Source organism: Euprymna scolopes, chromosome 1 (genome assembly GCF_053919585.1).
Source record: "Euprymna scolopes isolate OS-2025 chromosome 1, ASM5391958v1, whole genome shotgun sequence".
NCBI lineage: Eukaryota > Metazoa > Mollusca > Cephalopoda > Sepiida > Sepiolidae > Euprymna > Euprymna scolopes.
In genome coordinates this window covers 94,101,070-94,122,239 of record NC_136482.1, presented here as the reverse complement: position 1 = coordinate 94,122,239, position 21,170 = coordinate 94,101,070, and the positions used below count along the sequence as shown (strand labels likewise).

Below are 21,170 nucleotides of genomic sequence, written 5' to 3'. Positions count from 1 at the left end.
TGAAAAAAGAAGGGGGGGAGCAACTTGGAGTTCTCTATCGGGAGAGGAGAGGAGGAACGTTTGTCGCACGGTGATTTCAAAGTTCTAAATTTGGCATTAAGTAGACAAGCCAAATCGAAGAATATAAAGGAGTTTGTCACTCGAACTCTATTTATACTTGCATACCGAACGATAATGAATCAAATTGTTACTTTAATGGGGGGGGGGGGTTGATTGCTTAGATAATATATAAAAATGTTTAAATTTCCAAGTTAAACCGGAAGTGATCGATAGAGATATATGTTTATAAATGACGTTTCGCCAGATGCTCTTCAGTCATGAGGGTGCTAACTTCCTGGTTACACCCACAAAACAAACGCAGGATGAAAAAAAGACAAAACCTAAGTTTTTTTTTCTATGAAATAAAAAATATTTTACTTCCCGTAATTATTGTATCTATCAATGAATCTATTTTGCCCTTAAACTTAAAATAGATTCATTGATTGATATAATAATTAAGTGAATGATTTTGTGCTACGAAACAGATACTGTCAAGAATTGTAAATGTCAACTGAATTAAAGGAATAAATTGTAAGATGGCCAACATCATGAAATTTGGAATATAGACATTTGTCATTTATTCATTATATATATAATGCTTTTGTCTACTGATTTATCCTAGGCTTTAATATGTCATGGTTGAGCTTTTAAGGTTCAGTACAGTGTATGCGCCGGTCGTTGAGGTTTTAAAGCTTCGAAATCCATCTGAGGGCGTGCCAAGTATTAACACCAGCATGGTACGAAAGAGAGAAAAAAACACACTTCTCGAAGAAGAATCTTTTACGATTCGAATTCGAAAGGATTTATTTTTAACTAGCGGGGGTACCCGGCGTTGCCCGAGTGTTTGTTTCCGGGACGGGGGGGGGAGTTTTAAAAAATGTTATGGTAGGTAAGTAGGAAGGATCAAACCCGAAGTCATGAGTAAAAGCAGGAAAATAAAGTGTGAAAAAAAAAACAAAAAAAACATCTGCAACGTTAACAGTTCGGCCACCAAGAAAAGTCCATTCCAGTTGTTTAGGGAAAAAAAAAAAAAAAAAAACGACTACGGTAGGTCGGCGCGAACGTGAAAATATAATGTGAATTGTCCAGCACGCTAACCACTACGCCACAGAGAACTGCAGCTTAGTTCAGTGATTTTAAATAACTTCACATGAAAGAACTACGAAGCCAAACCGGTGTTCTCTTCTCAACTGTTCCTTGTGAACGATCCCCAAACGGTGTTAAGTGGTGGCAGGGGGAGGAGGAATTTATTAGAGAGAAAATATTTTACCACTTCCATTGATCTTAACCGATTTTGGCCGTGACTTCTCAGCAGAAAAAGTATAGAAATCTAAGATTATCGAGGAATTTGAGAAATAATAAGCCTATAACACACCTCAGATATTGTTCTGCCGTTTGTGCATATTATATTTGCATGAAATATCTTGATTTTTAATCCTATTAATGTCAAAATCAGAAGGGGAAAAAATGAGTTCATTTTATTTATATAGAGATGAACAATTATGTTAATAAAAGAAATCTTGCACTTGTCTGGTCTTATAAAAAAACCTTTAAATAATTTAAACTACCATATGAGCAGTGATTTTTAAACAGTGGACTTCCTACACACACACCCACACACGCATACATACATACATACATACATACATACATACATACATACATACACAGACACACACACACACACGCAAACACACACATATATTAATAAAAGGTGGAAACTGAGAAACTCATTCCATTTGTATATGTCATGATTTTCTTCAGTTCGTGTTTATCCTTTACAGCTCTGCATTTTATTGCCTTCTATAAATTTTCTTTATATGCATACTAAACAATGCTCATGCAAATTACATTAGCTTATATATATATATATATATATATATATATATATATATATATATATATATATATATATATATATATATATAGTAAGTTATAAAATATATATGGCAATTAAGCTACACTGAATATTCCGCGTTTCATCCACTCTAGGACTCTTCAGGACTCTTCAGCCTGAAGAGTCCTAGAGTGGATGAAACGCGGAATATTCAAGGTAGCTTAATCGCCATATATATTTTATAACTTACTAACTTGCTCTACCTACGTATTGAGCCCTTTTGAAGTAAATACTTAAAGTTTACGCATAAACTTATACTTTCGTATATTAATTTTATGTGAGTAAATGAAGTAGTTATATATATATATATATATATTTATATATGTGTGTGTGTGTGTGTGTGTTTCATCACACGTTTCGTTATTATTACCCTTTCTTCGTTTGCATTTTTCCTTCAATACGTACTTCGCCTCAATACATACGTCGCGACAAAGCGAGTTGTAATACAGCGTCTTGTGTACAGCGAGTGTATACAAAACGTCGCCCATCTTTAAAATATTATCATTATTTGAAAGCATGTGCTTATTTAATTGTAATCGGTTAACCACCACATTTTCACATCATCCACAAAACGTTTTGATTTAAGTTTAATGGTGAGCAGAGATTCGTATTATTTAGATTATTTGCGCTATTGTTCTCATCTTGAATGTTATCTTCACAAATTCCGGCCGATGTAACCGCCGAACTTCTTCAGGTGTATTTTGTCGAACTCGGAGATCTCTGTAGGACTCAGAAATCCGCAAGGATCCGTGGTGTAGCTGATAAAGTGACAGTCTTCTGGAGGCTGAAGGTTCAATCTTCAGTGCAGGCGATACTCAGAATAAGATTGCGAATTACTTAAAACTTCTATCTAGTCATGATTGACAAAACGGAGCATACTTACCTCGTGGGTTAATTGAAGGGTTACGCTCGAAAGTTTGCGCAGATTCCCGAGTTCGACAAGTTAAACCTGAAGAAGGTCGATGTTACATCAAACGTTGTAAAAAAATATCACTCAAGATGAAGACAGTATTCCGTATAATCAAACTAATATGAAGTACGCAGAGATGTTCGGATTTTTCTCTGTACATTAAATTCAAAATGTCCCCTACTTGATTTTTCGCCGACTCTTCAGGCGATTCAATAATGTATCTTTCCATGATTTGCATAGTGTATATGAGTTCCTAAATCTCAAAACTGTATAGTCGTTCCAGCCGGACCCTTCCCTGCATTGCCGTAACTCGTTTGCTGTCGTATAATGATTTCTGAAAAGTGTGTGAAACTAGACGAGGATGTTTGTACATGGTCGCTGTTAACAACACGACAGAAGAGCGGAGAATTCAGTCAACGCATTCTGTTGAGTTGCCATATTGGATTTCTATGGCCGCCTACTTCTACTCAGAAGATCCTGCTGTTATGCCAACTTGTCACCAGTTTATATATATATATATATATATATATATATATATATATATATATATATATATATATATATATATATATATATAGGGTGACTCAAAAAATAAAACAAAACAAAAGCGGCCATCTAGAACATATGCTGTAGAACGGAGAAAAAAAGAAAAAAAGAAAAAAGGCCAAAGACCCTAGTGTTTTGATGTGATGTTTTGAATATAATAAACTAGTTATGACCAAAGTTTCATTTAATTCGGACAAAACAGTAAGAAACTGGGCTTAATTAGAGCTGGGGCTCGTTTTTATGGGTCACCCTGTATATATATATATATATATATATATATATATATATATATATATATATATATATATATACATATATATATATATACATATATATATATGTATATATATATGTGTGTGTGTGTGTGTGTGTGTGTGTGTGTGTGTGTGTGTGTGTGTGTGTGTGTGTGTGTGTGTGTTTATTCGGAATTCCTTCCGTCAATCATGAATATATCGCGGGTGGGCGGCGTGTTGGGGTACAATAATCCAATCATCCAATAATCAACTAACATAAAATAAATGAAATCGGTGATGAATGTGGCATCAACAAAAGGGAAGAAAAACAAAATCATGTGTAATAAAATATAGAGGTGGTGTGTATTTCAACGAGTAAATTACGTCTGTAAGGAAACATTTCATGATTCAATTAATGGAATGGACAGCTCGTTAGAGTAGTAGTAGTAGTAGTAGTAGTAGTAGTAGTAGTTGATAATGATGACACCGGTGTCATCTGATATTCTTGTGAGTACTGTTGTTTCTGTCTTAGTCATTCATTGCCATAGTTGCGATGATGATGATGATGATGATGATGATGATGATGATGATGATGATGGCTGGATCGGTTGTTAACAAAACTTTTTGATTAAATTCTGTTATTTTGATCTAAATAGTCCAGGAACTGTACAGAAGGTTTTGATTGGCTCATACTTCAGCGAATCTAGCTCTTACAATTTCTCTGCTAAACATTTAATCACGAAAGTGATGTAGCAGGGTTAACGGCACAGTTATGAACGAGAGCCAGTCATTCATGGCTCCCTCTAACAAAATATATATATATTTTTAATATGAATGCAATCAAATGCGTGATGAATGTGATAACAACAAAAGGAAAATGATACAAAGTCGTGTATAGAAATAGATATACGTCTATGAGGGAAGAATTCGTGATTCAGTGACAGACAGAAATGAATAATTATAATGATGATTATCCTAGCCGAAATGTCCTCTTGTCCTATTACTAAGTATTGTTGCCTTTTAATGTAGCTGCTGTTGTTTGGGTCAACGCTGTGATTGTCACAGCCTGTAGATGATGAACCCGGTGAATAGATCGGTTGACGGCTTCTAACAAAGCTGCTGTGAATTGCTTGTAGGGAAAGAGTCACTGTAGTTGCTGTGATTATGATAACAGTCATTGTTGACATGGCTGAGAAGAACTGTAGTACCGATGCTGTTGATGGCTGCCATTTTCGTAATGGTAAAATAGCGCCGATTTTTTTTTTTTTTTTTTTTTGCAAGAATTCCTGTAGTAAGGATTTTTGATGAAGACACTGTCTCGTCAAACAACGAAGTTAGGGATCTCGATTACCTGCTAGATTAAGAAACGCGACCTTTTTATACGACTATATCAACTGCTGCTGATGAAAAAAGTTTTGATGAGATCTGGTTGGTCGGCGAAATGACAATGTGCGCAAAAAGAATTAAAATGTGTTGATTTCTGCCACACGACCTGGATCGTAAACGAAAGGGAGACACAACAGATATATTGAATTGACAACAAGCTTAGTGTAAGACCACCGACCCCAATGTTGTTTGCCGTCTTTTCTATTCGTCTTCATGTCTTCTGGCCGTATCCTCTTGCCAATCGCTGAGGGCACGAGCACTAATTTACAAGCATGTACAAAAAAATAAAATAATTCAAACTCACAAAACACAACCCCGATGCGGGTATCAATTTATTCTGTGTGTATGATACCATCGAGAAAATGGACTCTCAAAACGCTAACGCATCTTAGTTAAGTTTCAGTATATCAACTAAAACCCAGCTGATATAATCTGTCTGCCAGGGCCATTATTATCGTTCGCCTGAAGTCAGCTCATTTCATGTCTGCTTGGAGCCACAAACTGTTATTAGTTATCAAAAACTGAAAACTGTCTATAAACTAACTCTGACTCTTAAATTTATTGGCTCCAAATCTAAAATACTATGGCTGGTCTTTTGACTAAGAGTGACCGATGAGCAGAAACTGACTTGCCCTCTCACCCGTTCTTAGCTGACTGCCTATCCGATTTCTGGTCGCTTTTGTGTGCGTTGGTTAATCGTTTTTTAACCATTACCATGGTTTTCTTTTTTTTTTTCATGAATCACACCCTAACACACTGGAGTGACGCCCATAGTATAACATTAGTTCTTCAAGACTTAAGTTTAAATATCTCACATTCCATGTCGTATTAAACTTTTCAATATTTTTATGTGCAAGTAATGACTATTAGGCTATCTATTATCTGAAAAAGAGTTCTTTTTTATCTATTTTCTTGAAACTACGCTGAATTTAGCATCATTTCGATGATCTACATGGAGGGGGTATACCATATTGTAAAATCACTCAATGTGATTTCTCTATCAGAAGGGTGTCATTTAGTGTTACGCCTGTTTATATTGATATTAATGATTACATTATTCTTTGTCGTGTTTTCAGTTCATGAAATGAGAATATAATCGCACAGGATATGTATATATAAGTTTTAATATAGTTTTAATGATAGCTTTGTCAACATCGATAATAAATTCCCCACTAATTTAGTATGAATCCCTTGCTTTCACTTATATAGACTTCCTTTTATCAATTCGTAGCTGTTTATTGTTCTAGTCTCATATAACTATGTGTCCCATTCCAGAAGAACAACTTTCTGACCCCGGCATCAACATACGCACCGACCCTAGATTCAGAAGACACAGTTAAGGAAGAGAGTTCTATCAAACGACTAAACGAGATCGCCTACATTCCTCTAAGGGATAAATTAATCATACTTTAACGCTCGAGTGGGGAAGGACTCAACAATATGGATCCCATTTATTGGAAGCAGGGGTCATGGAAAATGTAATGACAATAGTCTCCATCTTCTCAACTTTCATGTAAAGCATGAGCTTTTCATTACAAATACCATCTTTCAACTTCCTACCAGACAAAAGACCACTTGGCGGCACCCCCCCCGCTTTAAGCTCTGGCACACATTTGACCACTCCATCTCTGCTTGAGAAACTGCAAAGGCATCCTAATCACACCCTCTATGTCAGGAGCAGATGATTGTTAAACTAACCATCAATAGGTCAGTCGAAAGACATCCCCATATACAGCACTCTAGGGCAAAGAAACTAAACACACAAAAATTGAAAGACCTAATCATGGCTAAAAAATATGCAGAAGCAGTGCAGAGCACATTGCCAAATCCAATCAATCATACAACCAATGAATGGATCTCACTCCATGAAACTATGAGCAAGTATGTCATAGAAATATTTCGACATATTAAAAAGACGTCACCAAAACTGGTTTGATGACAACTAAGAAATAAAAGATCTAATCGAAGACAAACGAAAAGTAAAGATTGATTATGAAGCACACTCGTCACTGAACCTAGAGATATCCTTGCCAGATGGCAGGGCACTTCTCAACGCTACAAAATTGTGTCGCAATAGTGACACCAGATTTTCTGAGAAACGTATCCCAAACCCCAGTCCGTCTCTGGACGTTCGCAAATTCCACCTTCGATGAATTTGTAGATGCTCTCAAGTCCATCCTTCCCTTCAAAGCACCAGGGCTAAATAACATCCCTCTGGAACTACTTAAATACGGAGGGCTTCCATTTAAAACCCAAATCCATCATCTGATTCTTCAGATCTAGAAGGAAAAGGAAATACCAACGGACTGGAAGGATGCTAAATCGTCAACAGTATTTTTTTTTAAAGGAGACAAAAGTGCACGTAGGAACTATCGAGAAATTTTCCTGCTATTTCCATCACAAGGAAGATCCTTGCTAAAATCTTTCTTAACCGCCTCTTTACCCTATAATTCTTCCTGAAAGCCAGTGTGGACAGACCTAATAAGGGCATCATTGATATGATCTTCTGCGCCAGAAAGGCCCAGGAGGAATGTAAATAATAAAAGAAAAATCACTTTGACATAATATTCTGTGATCTAGAAAAAGAGTTTGACTGCATCCCAAGATCAGCCTTGTGGCAAGTGCTCGAATACATTGGCTATCCAACAAAATTCACTTTATACAAAGCTTTCATGTGAGAATGATAAGCCGAGTACAACACTAAATTGGCCTATCAGATCCATTCCCCATCAGAAGGGGCCTAAAACAAGGTTGTGTGCTTGTCTCAATACTTTTCTCTCTATATATGGTGGTAATGTTAGATGAAATTCCGGAAAACAACCCTGGAACAGCAATATAATACCGAATAGGCGGTAACTTTTAAACGTTTCCTGCCTCATCCCACAGAACATGTATAAACCACACTCGAATTACTGAGTTGCAATACGTCGACAACAACTGTACCATAGCCCATACTATTGAAGAGCTGCAGACATCGGCAGATAACTTCTTAAAAGATTATATGTAATATGGCTCAACATCAACATAGAAAAGACCAAAGTACTTCTTCAACCTCATCCTGGACACCAAACCCTTATTGAGGACACAATAACCATAAGAGGACTAGAACTAGAAAATGTAGAGCCGTTTACTTATCTCAGCAGTGTCCTGTCAACGAATGCTGCGGAAGAGAAAGACATCGACAGCAGAATCAGAGCTGCTCATGCATCATATGGAAAGCTCCATAAAAGAATATTTAGCAATCAAAGACTGACGCAATATACCAAACTCATGACGAACAAAACGATTGTAATCTCAGCCCTACTGTATGTTTGTGAGATCTTGATACTCTATAGAACGTTCAGGGAAAGCTAAAAAACTATAGTAAACAAGACACCATCTACATTGGGTCGGACACCTTGCCTGAATGCCTGACAACCGTCTACCCAAACAAGCTTTTTACTCAGAACTTGCCATTGGAACCAAACCGTGCGTCGCACAAAAATGTCGCTTTAAAGATCGGCTCAAATCCACTCTTAAGGCAACCACAATTGACACAAACAACTGGGGAGTTAATGCAGCCAAGCTGGAAAAGAACAATGTATAAAAACACCAAAATCTCCGAAAAGAATAGAAGAGAAAAAGAAGAAACAAAAAGAGTCCAATGAAAAGCTACAACACAATAACGTGTGAACCCTCCTACTATTCCCTGTAATGACTGTGGACACCTCTTCCATCCATAGATAGGACTTGTTTTGCATTGTCAATAAGCAAAATGTATACTCGTATTCGAGTTCTGCCAACGTTGTACGGTGTCTCCCTTTGATTCAATACACAACCTCACTTTAAAAGTACACGCGCTCAAGAGACACTTTACTTAGTTTCAGAGTACTTGACTTCCTTGACCTGATTAATAATGACTACTTTTCTAATTCCGATTTTCTCTTATTTGTGAGGAGGGCATGTCTGCTATCACTGATTGAAATCAGGATTTGCATAAAGAATAGAACGTCACCAAAAAGTCTAAAACGTGTCCATTTGTAGGATTCATAAAAATCAAAATAAAGTCGGAAGGGGTCAGGGGTTACCAAATACTACTGACGGAAGCAGATTCATCTTGACTTAACATCTTTATTAATAGTAATAGTCTAAGGAGATGAACTTATTTTAGGCGAAATTTATATCATTGTTAAGTAAATTATTCTTTAAGATAACAAGAAATATAAAACTATAGGTAGCAACAATAAAGATACAAAAAAGGAGCAGGAGCTGCTAAAAACAGCCTATCCTGCCTTGACAGAGTACAAAATAGGCTTCGTGGCTTAGTGGGGGATGCTCTTTTCTCTTCCCTGCAACCTCTTTCCCACAGGAGAGACGTTGTGAATCTGTCTTTGTTTTAACGTTACTTCCATCGCAAGTGCTCGTCTGAGCTCCAATCTCTGGTCCCCCCCTCGCCAATCTTTCACGATAAACACCCATCTAGCTGAAACCACTGTCAAAATTTTCCCCACTCTTTATCTGTGCCAAAACCAAAACGTAGATTCCATGAACAAAGCTTCTTTCTTAGAAGTGCACGCCTGTGGAACTCTCTTCCGTTTGTCTGTTTCCCACCTGACTACAACTTGGATATCTTCAAATCCAACATAAACAAATTTCTGATAAACCGCCCCCTTGAGTAAGACACTTTATCAAATCTCCAATATTAACGATTGCTGCGATACTATCCCATTGATTACTATACATGCAATAATCCTTATCTCCGAGTGACTTCCGGGCCTTGATAAGTGGTGACTACTTTGTAAAAAAAACAAACAATAAAATGAACACAGGAATGTAATTTATTTGATATTTACAAATGTACTTGCGCTGCTTTTACTTCCCAAAGTACGGTTAATTTATTAAGCAATGTAAGAATAAAAAAGCGTAAATAATCCAAATAATAAATCAATTTGAGCATAAAATATATAAAAATGAGTCTCTACAAAAAAGACAATTCTTTCTTCTTCTTCTTCTTCTTATTATTATTATTATTATTATTATTATTATTATTATTATTATTATCCTTTCAAATGAGAAAAGATGATAAGGGCTAAAACAATAAAGAAAAAAGGGTTCTGAAAAAATGAAAACAAGCATTGCTTTTCTGTAAATAAAAGCCAGTTCACAGTCTTACTTTTCAGAAAAAAGCTGAAAAAAAGAAGCAGCCAACAAAAATTGAATAAAATTGCCTTTCATATGACAAATTCTTCAAAAGTCTATCTTCTTTCAGCCTTCTTCAGTCTTTCAAAATCAATTCTGTTTGTTTGTTTTTTTTTTTTTAGGAAATTAAAAAAAAAAAAACTTTGTTTATTTTTTATTCATCCCTCTTTTCGTGTTTGAAATTTTTCGTGTTTTTCTTAACCTTAATATTTTTATTATTTAAAACCTTTATTATTTCTTTGCTGATAATGACTTTCATATCTTTATAATAATGCTAAAAAAACAAACTGTTTTTTGTTAATTGCATATTATTATATTTTTAAGTTTAACGTATGCATCTTTTACCGATGGTGTACAAGATAATTGAACTTTTCTTCAAATTGAAGCGCCCGAAACAGAATTCAAACAAGCGTGAAAACAAACGTCAAAAGCTGGGAGCTATCTTGTTCAACTAATCGGGGCTTTGCTTCCTTTCTATATTTTTTGTTTTGTTTTTGTTTACTTACCTCCCCACAAGGACAGAGTAAGACACAAGATCGGCTTTTTATGTAGAGGGGAACTAACTCCCCCAAAAGGGACACTCTGCATAGTAACAAAAATTTAAAAAAATGTTAGTCATGAAGGATTTCTCCTCCATTAACCGAGATCAAAAAGTGTAGTGCAGTATCAGAACAGATACTACACTTTGATCTTTGCCCGAAGGCCAAGAAAGCTATCACCTTGATGACAACGCTTCTGCTTCTGCTGCTGCTTCTTCTTCTTCTTCTTCTTCTGATGATGATGATGATGAAAGAAAGAAAGAAAGAAAGAAAGAAAAGGGATAAGCACGGCTGATACATGGCAACAGGTTGACTTCCCTACTAGACAGGAAAACATTTGGAAGAAAAGCTGTCTGAAATATAAGCGAAGATCGTTTCTTTGGACGGAATCTTCTTTCAGCTTTTGGCAGATTCATCAACTAAGATTCCCAGATGAATGAAGGTTATGTTTTTCTGTTTGGCAATATATAATCTCCCAGAAGATGTTCCGTCACTTTATAAAAAAGGAAAATGTTTGTTGATAAAATACAGGGTGTCCAAAAAATCAATGAATGGTTTTGAACTTAAATAGATTCTTTATTTTTGATGATATCTTTCAGTAATTTTAACACAATCTGACTAAGACATTAATATTTTATTAAAAATAAAATAAAATTCAGACACGCTTTCTTCATTAAAAATAATGTCTTTTAAATGTTGCCCATTTTCAGCTTCGCATATTTGCGCTCTTTCCAAGACATTATTCATGACAGATTGCAGAATCTCTGGATTGAGATTAAACTCCCTTATTTCGTTCCTGATGTTTTCCTTCAGTTCTTGCAGGGTTTGGGGTTTGTTAGCATTGACTCTTTCTTTAAGATATCCTCACAAGAAAAAGTTGGGGATAGTCAAGTCTAGGAAACGTGGTGATCATTTGACATTGCCATAGCGAGAGATAATGAGTCAAAACAATTGACTCCTGATTTTGGCAAAACAATTTCACAACTTGCATACGTTTTTTAATACTATACTTATCGATAATTAATTTCCAAAATATTATCTGTAAAATATCTGAAATAGAGAAAAAAATAGTCATTAATAGTAAAATACTCAGATTTTCAACCCTTCAGTGACTTTTTTGGACACCCAGTATTATATGTTCTGTTTGTTGAACTGTTGTTGAAGGTAGATATTAGTGATGGGACGATTCCAATATTTTTCTCGATTCCGATACAATTACCAATTCCGATTCCGATTCTTTATAAAACTCTAAATATTTAATCATAGAGTTGTTATTTTACACTTACTGTTATTTTAAAATCAATAAATATTTATTATTTTATCATTATTACCAGCAATGGAAGGTTTTGCCTTAAACAAAAGCAAATAAAAAAGACAATAAAAGAATCCTTTTGACATCGAAAAATAGGCATCAATTTTTCCGATTCCGATACGTCCAAAATTGTTGATTTTTCTGATTCTCGATTCCAATTCCGATTAATCGTCCCAACACTAGTAGATATATCTGTTTGCTATATGTGTTAAAAATGTACACATACATCACGCAACGAAAATTACATAGACGACTATATAACATGTACACGGTTTAGTCCCCTCGTTTATATATCCCTGTTTTATATACATTCGCCACACACACCTTCAAGTTATACAGAACCCGGCAACATAACAGAATACTATTGCCAAACACTAAACAAATATTACATATTCCTCCATTCAGTAAAATGTCTTCCATTATATAAAAATAATGAAAGCTTGTTTAACTACAAAGACATTTATTTTTACAAATATATATATATATATATATATATATATATATATATATATTATTGGGACGATTAATCGGAATCCAGAATCGGAAAAATCGGAAGATTTGGGGGTATCGAAATTGGTATCGGAAAAATTAATGCCTATTTTCCTATGCCAAAACAATTAATTTGTCTGTTTTTATTTGATTTTTTTTAAAGTAAAATCTTTCATTGCTGGTAATAATGATAAAATAAATATTTATTGATTTTAAATTACCAGTATAGCTAAAATCGATGGATCATCCTCCACAAGTGTATTTCGACAGAAAATATCTGCATATTTAACATGTGTTTTTTACGAAAATCGAGGAAAATAACAACTCTATAGTAAAATATTTAGAGATTTATAAAGAATCGGAATCTGTAATTCTATAGGAATCTGGGAAAATAGTGGAATTGTCCCATCCCATCACTGATATATATATATATATATATATATATATATATATATATATAATTCTTAACAGATTAACATAATAATATTTATTATAAACCACTAAGTCAGCAAAGAATTAAAAGAAAGATCTCACAATGTAAAAAAAAAAAAAATAAATAAATAAATAAAAGAACCGACATTAATTGGCTCCACATCAAATAGTTTGAAGTGTTAAGAAGGATGGAAAGACCGAGGAGAGAAAGCACTAATCAGACCTCCACTGAATAAGGACTGAAACCTTGGGGAGGCTTATTGCCATTCAAATTCCAGTGAAGACCAATGGTTGTTGCCAGCAAGAAATCAATGGTAAACGACTGTTGCAATATTTGCAATAACACAAATTTATTTGCAAAGTTTATCGAAAGAGGTGAAGAGCACTGGAAATCTGAGGAAACTTGTTGTCACTCAGACTCCAGGGAACATTACAGTTTATCCTCAGAGATAAATCTTTGATGATGTGGAAACTCCTCGTGAATATAAACAAGAAACAGGAAAAATTGAAGCAAAATAATAGCAACAAAAGAGGAGAGATTAAGACGGTACAGATACAAATCTGGACAGTGCAAGCAAAACAGAATCTTTGGAAACAATGAAAGTCGGTTCTACCAAAATGTGAACGGAGCAAAAACAAGAAGAAAACAACCAGATCCGACGGAAACAAAACGCTACTGGAGCGAAAGGATCATAATAGAAATGCCGAATGGCTGAAAGACTTAAAAGAAGAATCACAGCAAATCGAAGAAGGAACATTGAATGGAATCAGCAAGGAAACCCTCACGACAACCCTATGAAAAATGGCAAACTGGAGAGCACCAAGTCACGAAGGAATACGAGTATATTGGTTTAAAAACTTCACAACACTACATGAAAGGCTATGTGCCAGAATGTATAACCAAAAGTAAACCATTTTGATGCAAAAAGACGCAGGTAAAGGAACCACCCCCAGCAATTACAGGCCTATTACATGTGTGCCGACAATATGGAAAATACTAACAGCACAACTGAGGGAACAAATTTATCATTCACTTCATAATCGTAGACTACTTTCGGAGGAACAGAGAGAATGCCAAAAAGGAAAAAGAGAAGCACATGACCTATTATACATAGATCAAAGGATCCTGAAGGAGGTAAAACGTAGAAAAAGAACTTAGCCATGGCATGGATCGACTATAAGAAAGCGTATGACAGGATCTCGCAAGCATGGAAAATAGAATGCCAGAGAATGTACAAAATACCAAGCAAGATGATTAACTTAATAGAAAATGCAATGAAAACATGGAAGCAATCACCATCAGAGAAACAAAAATGAAAGAGAAAATTGGAAAGAAATACCACAAAAGAACAAGAAAACTCCTCGAAACCAATGGTAGAAACCTGATAAAAGGTATAAATACATGGGCAGTGTCACTAGTACGATACTCTGAACCATTTATAGGTTGGACCAAAGAATTGAGGAAACTCATGACTATGCACAATGCACTACAACCCAGAGGATGATACTGACCGACTATGTTAAAAAGAAAGATGGAGGAAGAGGCCTGGTCTGTATAGAAAACTGTGTACCTATTTACAATGGCTCCCCACGGGACAGAGTAGGACACCAAGGTAGTTTTTTAACGTGGAGAAAAGGTACAAAAATAAAAATTGTCTCAGTCGTGAAAAATTTCTCCTCCACTGAAAGAGAACAAGAAATTGAAGTGTAGCATCTGAAGAACAGATACTACACTTTGAGGTATTTATTTGCTCCCCCACTGAGTAAATTAGGCACAAGGCCGATTTTTAAAGTGAGGAGTGAAGGGGAAATGGGGACCAACTCCCCGGGGAGTAGGGGAGCTCGATAGTGACAATTGGTATGAAGCGTTGCCCCTACATTGACCAAGGTCTTATATGTGGGGTTTCCCCCACATATGGTCTTTGCTTGCAGTATCTGCCGGAACAGATGGTATTTATTTGCTCCCCCACCGAGCAAATTAGGCACAAGGCCAATTTTTAATGTGAGGAGTGAAGGGAGGGGGAAGGGAAAAAGGGGACCAGCTCCCGAGAGGTGGGAAATGGGAGCTGGTTAAAGGTCAGGCATGCGGGGTTGCCCCCACATCTGGTCTTTGCTAGTCATAGCTAGTCATAGCTTGCAGTATCTGCCGGAACAGATGGTATTTATTTGCTCCCCCACCGAGCAAATTAGGCACAAGGCCAATTTTTAATGTGAGGAGTGAAGGGAGGGGGAAGGGAAAAAGGGGACCAGCTCCCGAGAGGTGGGAAATGGGAGCTGGTTAATGGTCAGGCATGTGGGGTTGCCCCCACATCTGGTCTTTGCTAGTCATAGCTAGTCATAGCTTGCAGTATCTGCCGGAACAGATGATATTTATTTGCTCCCCCACCGAGCAAATTAGGCACAAGGCCGATTTTTAATGTGAGGAGTGAAGGGAGGGGGAAGGGAAAAAGGGGACCAGCTTCCGAGAGGTGGGAAATGGGAGCTGGTTAATGGTCAGGCATGTGGGGTTGCCCCCACATCTGGTCTTTGCTAGTCATAGCTAATCATAGCTAGTCATAGCTAGTCATAGCTTGCAGCATCTGCCGGAACAGATGGTATTTATTTGCTCCCCCACTGAGCAAATTAGGCACAAGGCCGTTTTTAATGTGAGGTAAAAACCAGCTCCCCAAAAAGGGGGCACTCTGGTTACCAAAAATAATAATTGTCCCAGTATAGAGGGTTTCCCCTCCATTGACTGGTACAAATTATCTTAAGTGCAGCATCTGCCGGAACAGATGGTATTTATTTGCTCCCCCACTGAGCAAATTAGGCACAAGGCCGTTTTTAATGTGAGGTAAAAACCAGCTCCCCTAAAAGGGGTCACTCTGGTTACCAAAAATAATAATTGTCCCAGTATAGAGGGTTTCCCCTCCATTGACTGGTACAAATTATCTTAAGTGCAGTATCTGCCAGAACAGATACTACACTTTGATCTTGTTTATATATTTTATTGAGAAAGAAAAAATTGAACATAAAAAACGTACAAAAAATTCAATTCAACAAAATTAGGCACAAGGCCCTACAAGAAATTGGGAGGGGGAGGGTACAGGGTCTTTTTGACTATGTAACAGATGAGACTTTGAAGTCTTACTCTTGACTGGCAACATTTACCAAAATACCTCAATCACTCTGTGGATCCTAATCTAACTAATAACCCCAGCGTTCAATGTAAAATTTAACTATGTACAATTTGTATATTCATTTCTGTATGTTGTGTGTGCATTTTTTTTTTTTTTTTTTTTTTTTTTTTGTGTGTGTGTATGTGTGAGAAAATAAAGTTCGATTTCATTAGAAAGAGTTCTTGAATTAATTGGCATAAAATGTTCGTGGAGTGGGAAAAAACTAATGAAAGTGTTCATTTCAAAAATAAAGAAAAAACTACTAATGTGTTGTTAGTAAGACCCCCCTGTACTATTCTATGTGGCTAGATCCCCCACTGTTTTCCGGGGAACCGAAAACAAGCAGAGCATCCCTAATGGGGTTTGGGGAAGTCGCCTTAATGGAGGTGGGAGAAAATAAAGCAACGGATGGAGGGGGTAGGAAGGTGACCTCTGAGTGGGGGGGTGACCGGGGGCATCAGAAAATAAAGATGAGGAGCAGGGGGGGTTGGGCAGACTCAGAGGTTCTCTAATACCAAAAAATAAAATCAGGAACAGGATCTCATTTGTACCACCAGTCAAGAGTTACTTTACTGAACTTATAATGCTAACCTAGGCGGGATGGGTTCCGTAGGACCCAGCACCGCCCATGCCATGCCTAAGGAGGGAACACGTATTGAAACTTGGCTCCTCGACGGATGCACAAACTAGTGCTGTGCACCCACCTCTTGTCAAATTCCACTCTAGGCAACCTCTTCCAATCGCATCTGATCTTTACTTTAAGCAAATGTTTAAAGTAAACGATCAGATCCCGATCAGGAACAGATGTCCCTTCGTGGACCAACTTGAGGCGCGTGATCCAAATGGTCATGCGCGCTACTGCTAGGATCGCCAGGAAAACCAAACTTTCCTCCCTGGGGAACGGCGGCTCCATGTTGTACACAAAAGTTCCTACGTCGAGATCGAGCAGACACTCGGCATCGATGCGAGCTGTTACCCCCTCGACGTACTTTAATAGGGGCTGTATCCGGCTGCAACTAAAAAACGCGTGCTCGATTGTTTCGGGCTCGCGTTCGTCACAGCACGGACAGAAGCGACTGGTATGTTCTTTATATCGGAAAAGTACATCGAAGAGGGGCAGCGCATTTCGGATCAGTCGCCAAGTCAGGGAGAATTCCGAGTTATTCAGAACCTCCCGTCCCGGCGCCCAACACCATTGAGAACGGACAACCTCCATCGACCATCCCATCCGCCTACAAAGTGGATCCTTCGCGGTCCCCTCCACTAAATCCCGATACAGTTTCTTCCTTGGCTGATCGAGGACATTGGTCCCCGGCAAAGCTCTAAGAGCGGTTCGGCATTCGGAGAAGAACTTTGACTCCCCCTTCGGTCTACGACGACCTTCTACCGAAGGGTTGGGTTTGAGATTGGGAAACGAGTTCTCAACCACAGGGACCCAAGGAGCGTCTCCTTCAAGCGAACGACTCAGGAAAGCCAATCTCTCGGCGTTTCTATGACACAAGAGACTGGGCTAACCCAGGCCTCCCTCGCTCGGATTTTGAACACAGACCTCTCTGCAGACATAATGCTTACCCTCGTTCCACAAAAGTGAATCGAGGTGCCCTTGTAAGCGGGTTAGTCGTTCTGCAGGGAGAGGAAGTACAGACAAACGGTAAAGGATGAGCGGAAAGACGTATGTAGCACACGCCTCCGCCCGACCCTTCAAGGACAATTTCCTTCCAATCCAAGTCTTTACTGACGATTTGACCTTAGACTGTACTTCCGACCAATTCTTTTCCAGCTGAAGTCCCGGTCCAAACCAGACACCGAGAATGCGGACCGGTCCATCGGTCCAGCTGGAAATACCTGGAAGCGAGTTTACCCCGGTCCAGGCCCCCAACCGCAGGCCAACAGACTTGCTACGGTTGAAGATGGCCCCTGTTACTTCTTCGTATCGAGCGAGCGCCTCGACCACCGCTTGAACGTCCGTGAGGCAAGACACGGACACGGTGACGTCATCGGCGAACGCGGAAACCCTGGCTCGTGTGCCTTCAGGGAGAGCTATTCCGCGCAGGACTGGTGTAGCCGCCTCGTCCCTTAACTTGCGAAGGAGGGGTTCCAACGCCAGGACATACAACAGAGGCGACAGCGGACAACCCTGTCGCACCGACCGAGAGACAGCGAATGACTCCGACAGCTTACCGTTGATCTGCACCGCTGCCGTTGGCCTGTCATACAGAACAAAGATCCACTTGCGGAAGTCCGGATTAAATCCGGCGGCCTCTAGCACAGATCCTAGGAACCGATGGTCGACCCTATCGAATGCCTTGGACTGATCCAAACTGATCAGCGCGGCTTCGGCGTCGTCTTCTGTCCCCTCTATGATCGAGCGTATCAAGTGCAAATTGTCTTGAATCGATCTCCCCTTCACAGCATAAGTCTGGTCCGGTTCGATCAAGTCAGTGATGACAACCTGCAAGCGATTCGCAAGAATCTTTGCCAAAATCTTTAACTCTGTGTTTAGCAGAGTCAAGGGCCTAAAATCATCAAAGTTTTCCCTCCCACCATGCGGTTGACCTTTCCTCAGCAATGTGATCACACCCTTGGTCACCTGTCTAGGGATGGAACCCTGGGCAAACCAATGGTTGAATATATCCTTCAGAATAGGGACCAACATGGGCGACAGCCTCAAGTAAAACTCATAGGGTAAACCATCAAGCCCCGGGGATTTGTTATAGCCGACCTGCTTCAACGCAGTAATGACCTCATGTTCAGTAATAAGACCATCACAGCTAGCCGCCCGAGCCGCCGTGAGGCGGGGCGAGTCAGCCAAATAGCTGCCAAACTCATCAACCCTGAGTCCGGGTAGTTGGGTGAAGCGCACCGATAGATGCTCCCGAAACCCCTCGCAGATCTCCCGAGTCGATACTAAGGGGTGTCCTTCCAGGTTATGTACTTTACGAATGTACCCATCCGAACCACGCCTTAAAGCAGCCTTACGCTCAACAGCGTCAACATTCACAGCCTCGTTAGAAACTTTGTTTAACCTAGCCCTAACTACTTGACCTTCATACCACTCGCTAGCCAAGCGGTTGAGATCTTGTTTAGCTAGTGCTAACTCTAGGGGGTCCCCTCCCCTCCACCGCCCGGGTCAGCTTATCCTCTAAACGCTTCTTTGCCTTAGCCTTATCTATCGCGAGGTGTTGGCTATACTGGACAGAGAAGCGCCTAATTTTGGCCTTGAGACTAACCCACCACTTACTCCCTGTAACCGCCCCCACTAAAGCCCGCTGAATTAGCTCAGTAACCTTCAACCGGTAGTCCTCCAGCTCCAAAAAGGTGCTGTTGAACTTCCAGTATCCGGCCAGTTTAGGCCTAGCACTTAAGTTCAAACGGGCCATAACAAGTTTATGGTCCGAGTGTCCTAGCAAGTGGAACGTGGGGCAAGATAGGAAGTCTACATCGCCTCTTCTAACTAACATCCGATCCAAGTAAGTGCTTGGATGGGAAGGCACTACAGGATGCCACGTCCACATCTCCCGCCCCGGATGATCCAGACGAAATCTGTCGACGAGATCGCACGAGGCCATCAGGTCAGACAGACTGCTGTCACACCACGCCGACCCGCTAGTCCCCCCGACCTTTGAAAAGAGAATGGGAAAGATTGTAATCAGAGGGATAACTGATAAAATACAATTGATAACAGTAATGAAAACGGCTGAAATATTAAGAAAACCCCTTGAATGCGAAGATTAACACACATGAGCTACAAACACAAACCGGACATACAGAAAATGCTACAGATGTAAAACACAAAGGAACATCACATAGAATCATGAAAACTGAAACTGTATAATTTGAAGTTAACGCCGTGCGCCCCTATACCCCCTCATTTTTTTTTCTGTGTATGTCGCCAAAACCTGACACCACACCAAATAAGCAAGGAGGGTTAAGGAAGATGTAAAAAACGATTAGAGAAACCACTAGCCAGACTTCCACTGGATGAGAGCAAAGAAGACTGGGACCTTGGGGAGTCTTTTTACCACCCAAATTCCAGTGAAGACCAATAGTAGCCACCAACGAGATATCAATGTTGAGCAACTGTTACGATAACGTAAATCTATCTGCAATGTTTATCGAAAGAGGCGGAGAGTACTGGAAATCTGGGGAGATTTGTTGTCACTCAAACTCTAGAGAATGCCACAAGTTGTTCTCAAGGAGAAATCTTTTATGATGGCCCGTGTGACTACTCCTAGTGAGTAAATAATAATAATAATAATAATAATAATAATAATAATAATAAAAATTTTAAAAAAATTCATGATTCAGTGTGACCGAGAAATAACACATGGAAACCGGATATTGTAGTTGTGAACAAAAAGACAAACGCATGCCAAATTATTGATGTGGTTTGCCCAAACGACATCAACTTAACAGGCAAGAAGAATGAGAAATTATGGAATTCAGAAACTGAGGGTGAAAATTGCTAGATTGTGGAATAAGAAAACTTCCGTGGTGCCAATAATCATAGGTGCGCTTGACTCAATTCCTGGAGATCTTATGAAACAGCTGAACTCCTTGGGAATCAGATACAACATCACCGTACTCTAGAAGTCAGCAAAATCCTACGTCGGTGCTTTCCGTCTAATTGACTCTTTGACTATCCTCACTAGCTTTGGTGCAAAAGCCCGCTCTTGAGGGAAAAAATCACAACACTGTGAAGTTAATGAACTAATAATAATAATAATAATAATAATAATAATAATAATAATAATTTCAAGCAATTTTTACGGTTCATATGTTATCTTCTCATCTATATTTTGAAATAAAAATTGTCAATTTTTGTTCAATAAAATTACTCGTGTTCAAAAATTCCAAAAATTAATAACGAACGTGAGAGACGGTTTCTTCTGATTGATTTTTGGTTACCATAGCAACTTTTTCAACATTTACGTTTTAGTGACGATTTCTTTTGATTGGTTCTTGATTACCATAGCAACTTTTTTTTTGTCTTCGGCACCTTCATAAATTATAGCAGGAATGTTACTCGCATACCATCTTATTTGGATTAT

At 38.6% G+C, this 21,170-nt stretch overlaps 1 protein-coding gene and 1 pseudogene across 1 annotated transcript in view; one reads left to right on the top strand and one right to left on the bottom strand.

The window, feature by feature from the left end:
• LOC145249668 (histone-lysine N-methyltransferase SETMAR-like) overlaps positions 1–21,170 on the top strand; it is a 74,853-nt gene that overhangs the window by 21,601 nt on the left and 32,082 nt on the right. The gene's annotated exons all lie outside the window — the stretch shown is intronic.
• Positions 10,760–10,905, bottom strand: LOC145284746 (U2 spliceosomal RNA; annotated as a pseudogene).